Genomic DNA, 9,922 nt, shown 5'->3' on the forward strand with positions numbered 1-9,922 from the left:
CCACACACATCAGAATCCCTGTACCTGGTGGCTCAGTTCATAAAGTGCTTGCTGTAGGATCCGGGTTTGATCCCCAGAACCCACATAAAAATGCTGAAATGGGTGGTATGTGCTTGTAATCCCAGCACCAGGCAGGTGGAGACAAATGAATCCTTGGGGCTTGCTGGCTAGCCAGTCTAGCTTAATTGGTGAGTTCCAGGTCAATGACCTTGTCAAAGGAAGGAAGGACGGAAGGAAGGAAGGAAGGAAGGAAGGAAGGAAGGAAGGAAGGAAGGAAGGAAGGGAGGGAGGGAGGGAAGAGGAAGGGTGTCTTGAGAAGCCAACAATCAGGCTAAGGAGTGTTGAGCCTTGAGCCTTAGCCTTGAGCAGAGAAGCTTCTGCCTGCAATGGCAAAGGTCAATGCAGAGACACATAATTGGCCAAAATGCTGAGGGTAAGTGACTGTTGTGTGCCGAGCCCTAATGGAACATTTATACCACTCCCTTCTTTGAAAGTTCAGTGACTATCACAGAAATGAGGGGGTTTAAGAGCTGGAGGATGGGAAGGGGTGCTGTTAAAAGCTGATGTGGCTGTTACATTTACAAACTTGTAGGGGCTGTGGTCACTTGTATAACACCTGCACAAGATGGGGTCCATCTGCATTCCACCATGGAGAGGAGAGAGGCTCATGAGGTCCACCTTTGTCTGAGGAACTCCTGGCAGTCAACAGTGCTGGGAGCAGGGACACTAGTTCTTCAGCTATGTAGCCACTGGCAAGTTGCCCATTTCCGGTAAATAACCTCCCAGCGATTGTGCAAACAATCCTAATTAAACTCACGGGGTCACACACACAAATCAGAAAAGACATGGAAGCAGGAATTGTTGGAAGAGGGCTCAGTGGGAGGGAGAGATGAATAAGGGAGGGTAATGGGGGTGTGAAAATGACCAAACTACATGTGTGATGGCCGGCGTTGATGGTGCACGCCTTTAATTCCAGCATTCAGGAGGCAGAGACAGGCAGATCTCTGTAAGTTCAAGGCCAGCCTGGTCTACAGAGTAAGTTCCAGGACAGGCTCCAAAGCTGCACAGAGACCGTGTCTCAAAAAACAAACAAACAAAAATACGTGTATGACATTGTCAAAAAAATAAAAATAACCATAAAAACACTCAAGGTGGCAGCTCCTGAGGAAGTATGTCTAAGGTTGACCTCTGACCTCCAAAAGCATGTACACCTATGTGATGGGGGATGTGCATACACACGTGTACACTTGTGCTGTATGCCACACACACACACACACACACACACACACACACACACACACACACAAACTGAATATTAATTTCCCAAACTTTGATAATCCCCAGAACATCCCATGCCCCATGCACAAGTCAGCAATGGGTTGGCTGTCCTCAGAAAGCCCCAGAATAGAGAATCCACACCATTATGTTAACCCCCAAACAATAGCAACTTTCATATTAATCAGAATTTTGCTAACAACCATGTTTGTTTGAGGGAAAGAAAAGAAAAAAGTCTGTATTCAAGATGTCTCATTTCTTTTCTCCACAAGTCTGTATTTTTCTGTCATTTACAAACACATTTCTAGTAAAAACAGCTGGATTTTATTGTAAAAATATGTCCTCACTGTATTCCTATTTACACACAATGTTGTGGGGTGCTGGGTGACTCTGAGTGACACTTGGGGATGAACATTCTAACTTTCATCTTCAGTTGCCAGCATCCATGTGGATCTGATGGCAGGAGGGCAGAGTGGTGGAGAATAAGGGGGTGAAAAAAGAGAAATGGGGATAGAGAAGATCAAAGAGACTAAGGGGAGGATGGAGGGAGGGAGACTGCTTAGATCACCATGGGCCACCCACAGCAAAAGCAGGCTGGTTCCTGGCCTCTTGGGAGGCTCCTGACTCTGGGGTCCTGCCTGAGCATTGAGCTCAAGGGAGGCTGCTGCCGGCAGGGGTGAAGTGTGGGAGGTGGGGGTGGGGGGCTGGAGCAGCCAGGTACAGGCCTCACTAGTCCTTATTGGTGTTGGTTCCACTAATACCAGGCCACAAGGGGACCTGGGATGGAAGGAGGAACATTTTAGAAGGCTGAAGTCCTGGAGAAAAATAGCTCTGAGGGTCAGGCAGACGACCTCAGGGATTATCCTGGTTCCTACTGATGGGGGATGTTCTTCTGTGTGTAGGTTTCTCTTATTGGTTGATGAATAAAACACTGATTAGCCCATAGCCAGGCAGGAAGAATAGGAAGGCTACCAGATGAGGAGAATTCTGGGAGAGGTGTGGGAAGAGAAGCCAGGAAGAGACTCCATGTAGAGGCCTGGAAGATAGGATGTGCCAGGTGTTCTCTGGTAAGATAAGGCCATGTAGAAATACATACACTAGTAATTAAGAGTTAATGATTAAGAGAGAGCTAGCCAGTAAGAAGCCCTAGCCATTGGCCAATAGTTTACAAATTAATATAAGTTTTTATGTGTTTATTTGGGGCTAATTTGCTGCAGAACCAGGCTGGAAAGAAACTCCAGCTACATCCCACTCTCTGTCTTATGCTAGAGTCCTGTCCTTACAGGGAAAAACTCACAAATGCCTTGGGGCTCTTCTGTATGTTCCAAGGCTCCCTCTGAGCATGCCCTCTGGATTCAGTGGGAGTTATGGGGCCATTCCTCAACTGTGCTTACACCTCTCAGAGTCTGCTTCCTCCTCCTCTGTCACTGTGGATCACAGATAATGGGTCTGGCCTTTGTTCTTTCTGCCTCCCAGGCTCTCATCTTACTGACTGCCTGGCCTTACCTTCAGGAGATCTGGGAGCTCCTTCTCCATCAGCATCTTCAGCTTCCCCTTCTTCATTCTCCAATTGTTGTTGTCATTGACCTCATACCTGTTGATGACTTTGATGATTGGGCCGATGGCTGTTTCCAGGTCTGTCATGGTGGTGGTGTGGGTCTGCCTTGCTCTCAGGACTGGTATAGCCAAAGGTAAATGCTCTAGATGGAGGTCCCTGGACCTTTATAAGGCTGGCCTCACACCAACACAAGGTGGGATGGTAAATAGCTGTGCCCCTCCCCATTTGGTCAACTATGGAAGGCATGATTGTGATCCTTTCTGCAGCCTGCCCCTGAGGGGGCCACACTGTGCCATGTGGCCCCTTGGAGTCACCAATTAATCATAACAGGACCTCCCCAGAAGGTGTCAGAAGGTGGCAGCATTTAGAAGGTCAACTTGAGAAGTGTCTGAGAAGGAATGGTGAAGGGCAGGACAGCCTTTGTGATCCAGATGAGCAGCTTACATCTCAACCCCATTTGTACTCAGTAGCCCCTGCCATGCTCGACATCTTGGTGACTCTCAGAAGCACATGGGGAAGCTGGGGAGCAGGGCTTGGAGGGTTCACAGGACAGGGGTATGGGTTGTGGAGATTTTCAATACCATTTTTCCTGGAGCCTTGGGCAATTGGGGCAGAATGAAAGGCCAGCATCCTGGTCACTCTGCTGCCTAGACAGGCTAGAGGAACTCTCTGCAGTTAGATGAGAAGGAATGTGGCCTCTGTACAGAGGAAAGCCCCTAATCAGCCTTCCAGCTTCATTGGTTCTTAGTTGGAGCAAAGGTCACTAAATTTGACAGTCTTGCAGCTAGACAGCACAGTGAGGCCTCGCCCGCCAGCTCTTCAACAGATGGCACTCCTCTAGTGTAAAGGCAACTGTTGCCTATGTTTCTTCTGCTTCTGCCTTTAGCACTGACTCTTTACTCAGCCACAGCCATCTACTGTGACTGGGGTGGGGAGAGGTCAGCATCTCTGTCTTCGTTGTCTCAGCCTTTGGGTCAGATCCTGGTGAGCTCTGCAAGTAGACACATTGGTCACTGAGAAATGTTTTGTCCGCAACTGTAATACATGGTTATTGCCCTAGATACCTCTTCCCCACTTCAATGCTTAAAGACATCTACTGAAAAATTCAAGCCATGAAAGAAATGAAAAGAGGAAGCACCGAGATCCTAAAAGATCTCCACTCACTCCCAGACAGGGCATAAATACCTCACATGTCCAATAGCTTACTTCTCTCTCTCCTCATTCCTATCCTGTATGTATGACCCTCAAGCACTCTAGAGCTAAGATGTTGTTTTGAGAGCAATGGTTTGGGAGCACCCAGGCCACTGAAAGAGGCCTTTCTTTCCATCTCATAGAGCTCTCCATAGAGTGTGATGAGTTGTTCAGACCCATTGGAGTAAATTTTTTGTTGTTGTTTTTTTTTTGTTTGTTTGTTTTTTGAGACAGGGTTTCTCTGTGTAGCTTTGGAGCCTATTCTGGCACTAGCTCTGGAGACCAGGCTGGCCTCGAACTCACAGAGATCCGCCTGCCTCTGCCTCCCGAGTGCTGGGATTAAGGCATGCACAACCAACGCCCGGCAGGAGTAAATGTTTAAAAGCCACTGCTGTTGTGTCCATTATACTACCGTTCCTGCCATGTCGAGCCACAGGTTGCCTTGATGTGTGCCCTGTTTCTCATCTTCCCGATGGTGGGAATGTTGGCTAGGTGGAGACTTCTGCTCTGTTAGTGCAGATGTGGTTTCACACACACACACACACACACACACACACACACACACACACAGAGAGAGAGAGAGAGAGAGAGAGAGAGAGAGAGAGAGAGAGAGAGAGAGAGCACCAGAGGGCTAGAATGCCTGTGTGTTTTCTTCTCCACTCCTTCAAATGAGGGGAGCTGCAGGAATCTACTTCCCAGGCTGCAAAGCTGGGACACAGCCCATTAAACATCTGCTATCCAGTTCCTTACAGGAAAGGTGTTTCTTAACAGCAGTTCTCCCACCAGCCTGGAGACACAGGTAGGGACAGGCTGTATCCATGTTATGGATACAATGGAAGTGTGCTAGCTAGGTTTATGTCAGCTTGACACAAGCTAGAGTTATCTAAGAAGAGAGAACCACAACTGACCAAAAGGTTAAAAAAAAAAAAAGCCTCAGTAAGATTGGCCTGTGGGGCATCTTCTTAATTAGTGATTGATATGGGAGGGCCTAGGCCACTGTGGATGTGCCATCCTTAGACAGATGGTTCTGTGATCTATAAGAACGCAGGCTGACCAAGCCACAGGGAGAAAGCCAGTCAGAATTGTTCTTCCATAGCCTCTGCTTCAGTTCCTGCCCTGACTTCCCTCAGTGATAGACTGTGACCTGAGGGTTGTAAGGTGAAATAAATGCTTTTCTTCCTAAGCTGCTTTTGACTGTGGTGTTCAATCACAGCAATACAAACCCTAACTAAAACATGTGGCGATTCCCGAAGGTCAGGTCCTCTCCTATGGTGGCTCAGCCCACAGATGCAGAAGCCAGGGCTGTAATTTAATCTGCCCTTTACCTCCTCCCACCTACGCCAGGGCCAGAGGCAGACTGTGGAAAGAGAAGCCCAGGGCTGCTGCCCTCCCTCTGACTGGCTGGCAGCCAGCATGTATTCAGCGCTCCGTTCTTTGACTAAGTATGAAATGTCTAAGGAGGTGGGCTGGCAGCATCCCAAGACAAGAACACAATCCCTTCTCATGGACCACTGTCTTGGTAAAGAGAGAAGAGGAGTGGTTATGCCTCTATTCATCTCAGCATACAGAGAGTGACAACACTGCCCATCTTGAGAAGACCACTGCCCAGGTTCTGAGCATTGGGTTAGGAGGAGGGGTGCAGCTGCCAACAAGACTGCATTTGGGCAGGAAGAAGCAAAACATGACAGACTCAGCCTAAGATGCAAAGCAGTGAGCTGCCTCAACAGTGAGATCTTCCTTAGGTTGTCAACTGTATCTGCCAGCATGGAGCTTGGGGCTGACAGTGAGCTATCAATTGTCCACAGAGGGCTGCCTGGGGCCAAGTAGGCAGGCAGACAGCCTATTTGAGGGCCTGCTCCAGCTTTTTTGGAACACTTTCCTAGCAGTACTCTATAGAAAGGGCACATAGGACATGATTCACGAGCCCACTATTATCCCACAAAGAACCTGGGTACACAAGATTGGAAAGGAGGGGCTGGAGAGAGAACTTAGCCATTAAGAGTCCTTGTGCAATGATGAGAACCAGAGTTGAGATCTCAGCATCTATATAACAAGCTGGGTGTCCTGTACATGCCTGTAACCCCAGCTCTGAGGAAGGCTGAGGCAGGAGAAACACTGGTGCTTGCTGAATTCTAGTTTGGCCCAGAAAATATAAGTCCCAGGCTCATGGAGACACATTGGCTCAAATAGATGAAGAGTGATACAGTCAGACACCCTACGCTTTCTTCTACCGTCTGTGTGTGCTCACACATGCACACATACTGATATAGTCACACATGTAAATAAACACATATGAATAAATGAATAGTTTTGTTTTTAAAGATCATGCCAGGAAAAGGATTGGGGGTCAATGGAAAGGTTAGTGGGACAATCCTGGTCCGCATGAAGAGACACGAGGCTGTGTCCGGGGATCCCAAGCAGGGCTGGGGACACCTTGGTCCTCAGAGTACAGAACTCCGTGTCAAGAGAAAGTAGGGAGTGGGAAGGGGCACATGAGCCTTGACTAGAATGTCTTGGAGGGATATGTAGAACTGAAGATTCTTACGGCTGTACTTCTGGCTGTGGCTTCTGAGAAAGGAGGGAAGGCTCGAGTCCACTGATCCAAAGAAAGCTAGGCCACTTAGAACTTTGTGGGATTCAGAGGGAGGCTTAGGCCTGGCACAGGACTGGGTATGGTCTTGATAACCACATGTGTGCCTGGTGCCTGCAGAATGCAGAAGAAGGCACCAGATCCCCTAGGACTGGAATTACAGACAGTTGTAAATCTCCATGTGGGTGCTGGAAATCAGACCCCGGTCCTCTGGAAGAGCAGCCCATGTTCTTAGCTGCTTAGCTACCTCTCTAGCCCCAGTGGGCTGATGTTTTGAATGCTCATTCCTCAGTTTGCTCCTCAGTGGGTGGTGCTGTTTTGAAAGGCTATGGAGTCTTTAGGAGGTGAGATCTAGCTGGTAGAGGTGAGTTGCTAGTGGCAGGCCTTGAAGGCTGTAGCCTGACCTCCCTGTTTCCTTTCTGACACATACTCTGCTATCACAAACCCTGCCATGATGGACTAAGGCCCTATGAAACGGTGAGCCAAAATACATGTTTATTTGTAAGGCTTTTCAAAATAAAATTTATAAAAAAATAAATTCTTAAGTTGGGCAGTGATGGCATATGTCTTTAATCCCAGCACTTGGGAGGCAGAGGTAGGGGGAATCTCTGAGTTTAAGGCCAGCCTGGTCCACAGATCAAGTTCCAGGACAGTCAAGGTTACACAGAGAAGCCCTGTGTCGAGAAAGAAAATTTTTCCTTCCTCATGTTATTTCTACCATGTTTTATTGCCACACAGATAGATGCAAAAGCAGAAAATTGGTTCCAAGGGTAGTGTCATTGCTTTGAATAAGCCTGACCACATGATTCTTAGGAAATCTGGAAGAGTTTGAAGCTATAGAAGCCTTTGGATGCTGTCAGAAGAGCTCAGTGGACCTTTCTGGGCTGGGAGTGTGGAAGAGCAGAAGGCCAACAGAAATTCAGAGAGGAACGTTCATGAGGTTTTCCATGGGAAAAAGTAGTCTGTTTGGAAGTGGACAAGAGATCGCTCATGTGACCTTCCACCATGGAATCAGTCTATATTTAGTCTGTGCCCTGAATTCAAAAGTAACAGAGTATCTAATTTGGCAGAGGAAATTTCTAAACAGCTCAGCATCCAGGCCCTGACATGGTGGTTGGTGGGTGGCTGCGTTCAGCCAGGTTCACAGTGGGAAATGTGAGCAAGAGTACAGAGAAAGATAAAAAAACATTCAGTAGAACACAGTGTTGGCCAAGAGAGGTGTGCAAAGGAGAGGAAAGCTACTGAGAAGGGTTCTTCTTCTTTTTTTTTTTTTTTTTTTTTTTTTTTTTGAGACAGAGTTTCTCTGTGGCTTTGGAGGATGCCCTGGAACTAGCTCTTGTAGACCAGGCTGGTCTCGAACTCACAGAGATCCGCCTGCCTCTGCCTCCCGAGTGCTGGGATTAAAGGTGTGTGCCACCAACGCCCTTAACTGTACCGAGATCAACACCACCAGAAAGAAGCCGAGGGAGGAATTCACACTGGAGCAACAGAAAAGGCAGCTTCACTCTTAATGTCACAAACTTTATCGCACACTTCCCCTTAACACAAACATGGCCACTACCCTTGTCTTAGTTAGTTTTCTGTTGCCATGACAAAACACCATGACCAAAGCAATTTGTAAAAGAAAGCTCACCGTTGCAGAGGGTTAGAGTCTCCAAGACCATCACAGCAAGGCTCATGGCAGCAGGCAGGCAGTCACAGCACTGGAGTTGTAGCTGAGAGCACACATCTGAGCCACAGCCATGATGCAGAGAGAAAAAGCTTACTGGGGATGGTGTGGGCTTTTGAAGCCTCAGAGCCCATCCCCAGTGACACACCTCCTCCCAAAAAGACCAGACTTCCTAACTCTTCCCAAACACTTCCACGGACTGTGAACAAGCATTCAAACATCTGAGCTTATGGGGGCTATTCTATTCAGATCACTGCCCCTCCCCACAAGATGGCATGAAGCCCTATCACCTCTCAGTCAGAATGCATTCTTCCTCCTTTAAGTTGTTCTGTCCATATTATGGTTATAGGGCAGCAGAGGCAGGCAGGTCAGAGGTCTGCTCACCTCCGACCAACCACTCACAGCAATAACCTCTCATCATCACCCACCACGCCCACCTCCACCAATACAAGTGCTGCTGAGTTCTTGGTCCTCCATGTCTGCTCCTCACTCTAATTCCTGAAGGCTCTTTCTTGCTTCCTTCCTCTCTCTCTCCCTCTCCCTCTCCCCCCTCTCTCTTCTGTCCTTTCTGCCTGCCTTTCTTTTCTTTTTTTTCAAGACAGGGTTTCTCTGTGTAACAGGCCTGGCTGTCCTGAAACACACTTTGTAGGCCAGGCTGGCCTCAAAACTCACTAAGATCTGCCTGCCTGTGCCTCCCAAGTGCTGGGATTAAAGGCCTGAGACACTACTGCTGGCTTCCTGAAGGTTTTCAGATCATCCTTTACTTCAGAGGTTTGAGACCTTGTCCAGCCAGAAATGCAGAGTGGCAGGCCCTAAACTCAGAACCCAGAAACTGGACTTAAATCTGTCCAGGCCTCGGCTGCACTTTAGCTTCTGATGGCACTTCCCTAGAGGTTGGGCAGAGCCAGCTGCATCCCCCACTGGGCAAGACTTCCTTGGCCCTTGGTACTCATTTTAAAAACTAGAAATTATTTTTTCTATCAAATATGCAGATAAATCCATCAAGAACAAACACACCAATACATCACTTGGCTCCAGGGATGCTACTGTACTTCCAGGTGTATCCCAGAGTATAAGAAGTCAACGAGAGGAACAGAGGTCCATAAGTTGACATTCAGATTTCTGCCAAGTCATTGGAGAACTTTTCCCATCATCACCTATCCTTGCCTTCCACACACCTTCTTTATCACTCAGTGTGATTATTTATCTAACTCATTGTCTAGCTTCTCAGACCATCTGGACTTTGGCCTGTCCTTCACTGTCTCCTGGGCTCCTGCTCTATCCTAGAGCTGAGTCAGCTAGTCTGAAACTTTCCCCCATTGCTCCCCCTAAGTGCCATCCCCAAATACTGAAAAGACACAGGGTTTCCACAGCTTTGCTCCCTAGAAGTCAGTCCCATAGGAATTACTCACAAGGCCACTTTTCATTTTCTAAAGTGGCCCTGTATAAGGGATAAGAGGGCCACTCTAAACATGTGCTCAGGCCTCCTAGGTCCCTGGGGTCTCAGCAACACCTTCCTTGGACAGTCTGTGACCTCTGCTGTGCATCATAGCTCTCCCTGCGCCCTTCTTACTCTGTCCAGCTAAGGCTCCTCAGAGTGTCCCCATCTGCTGTCTAGGTCACTCACCTTCCAGAGACT

This window comes from Cricetulus griseus, assembly GCF_003668045.3.
Source record: "Cricetulus griseus strain 17A/GY chromosome 1 unlocalized genomic scaffold, alternate assembly CriGri-PICRH-1.0 chr1_1, whole genome shotgun sequence".
Taxonomy (NCBI): Eukaryota; Metazoa; Chordata; class Mammalia; order Rodentia; family Cricetidae; genus Cricetulus; species Cricetulus griseus.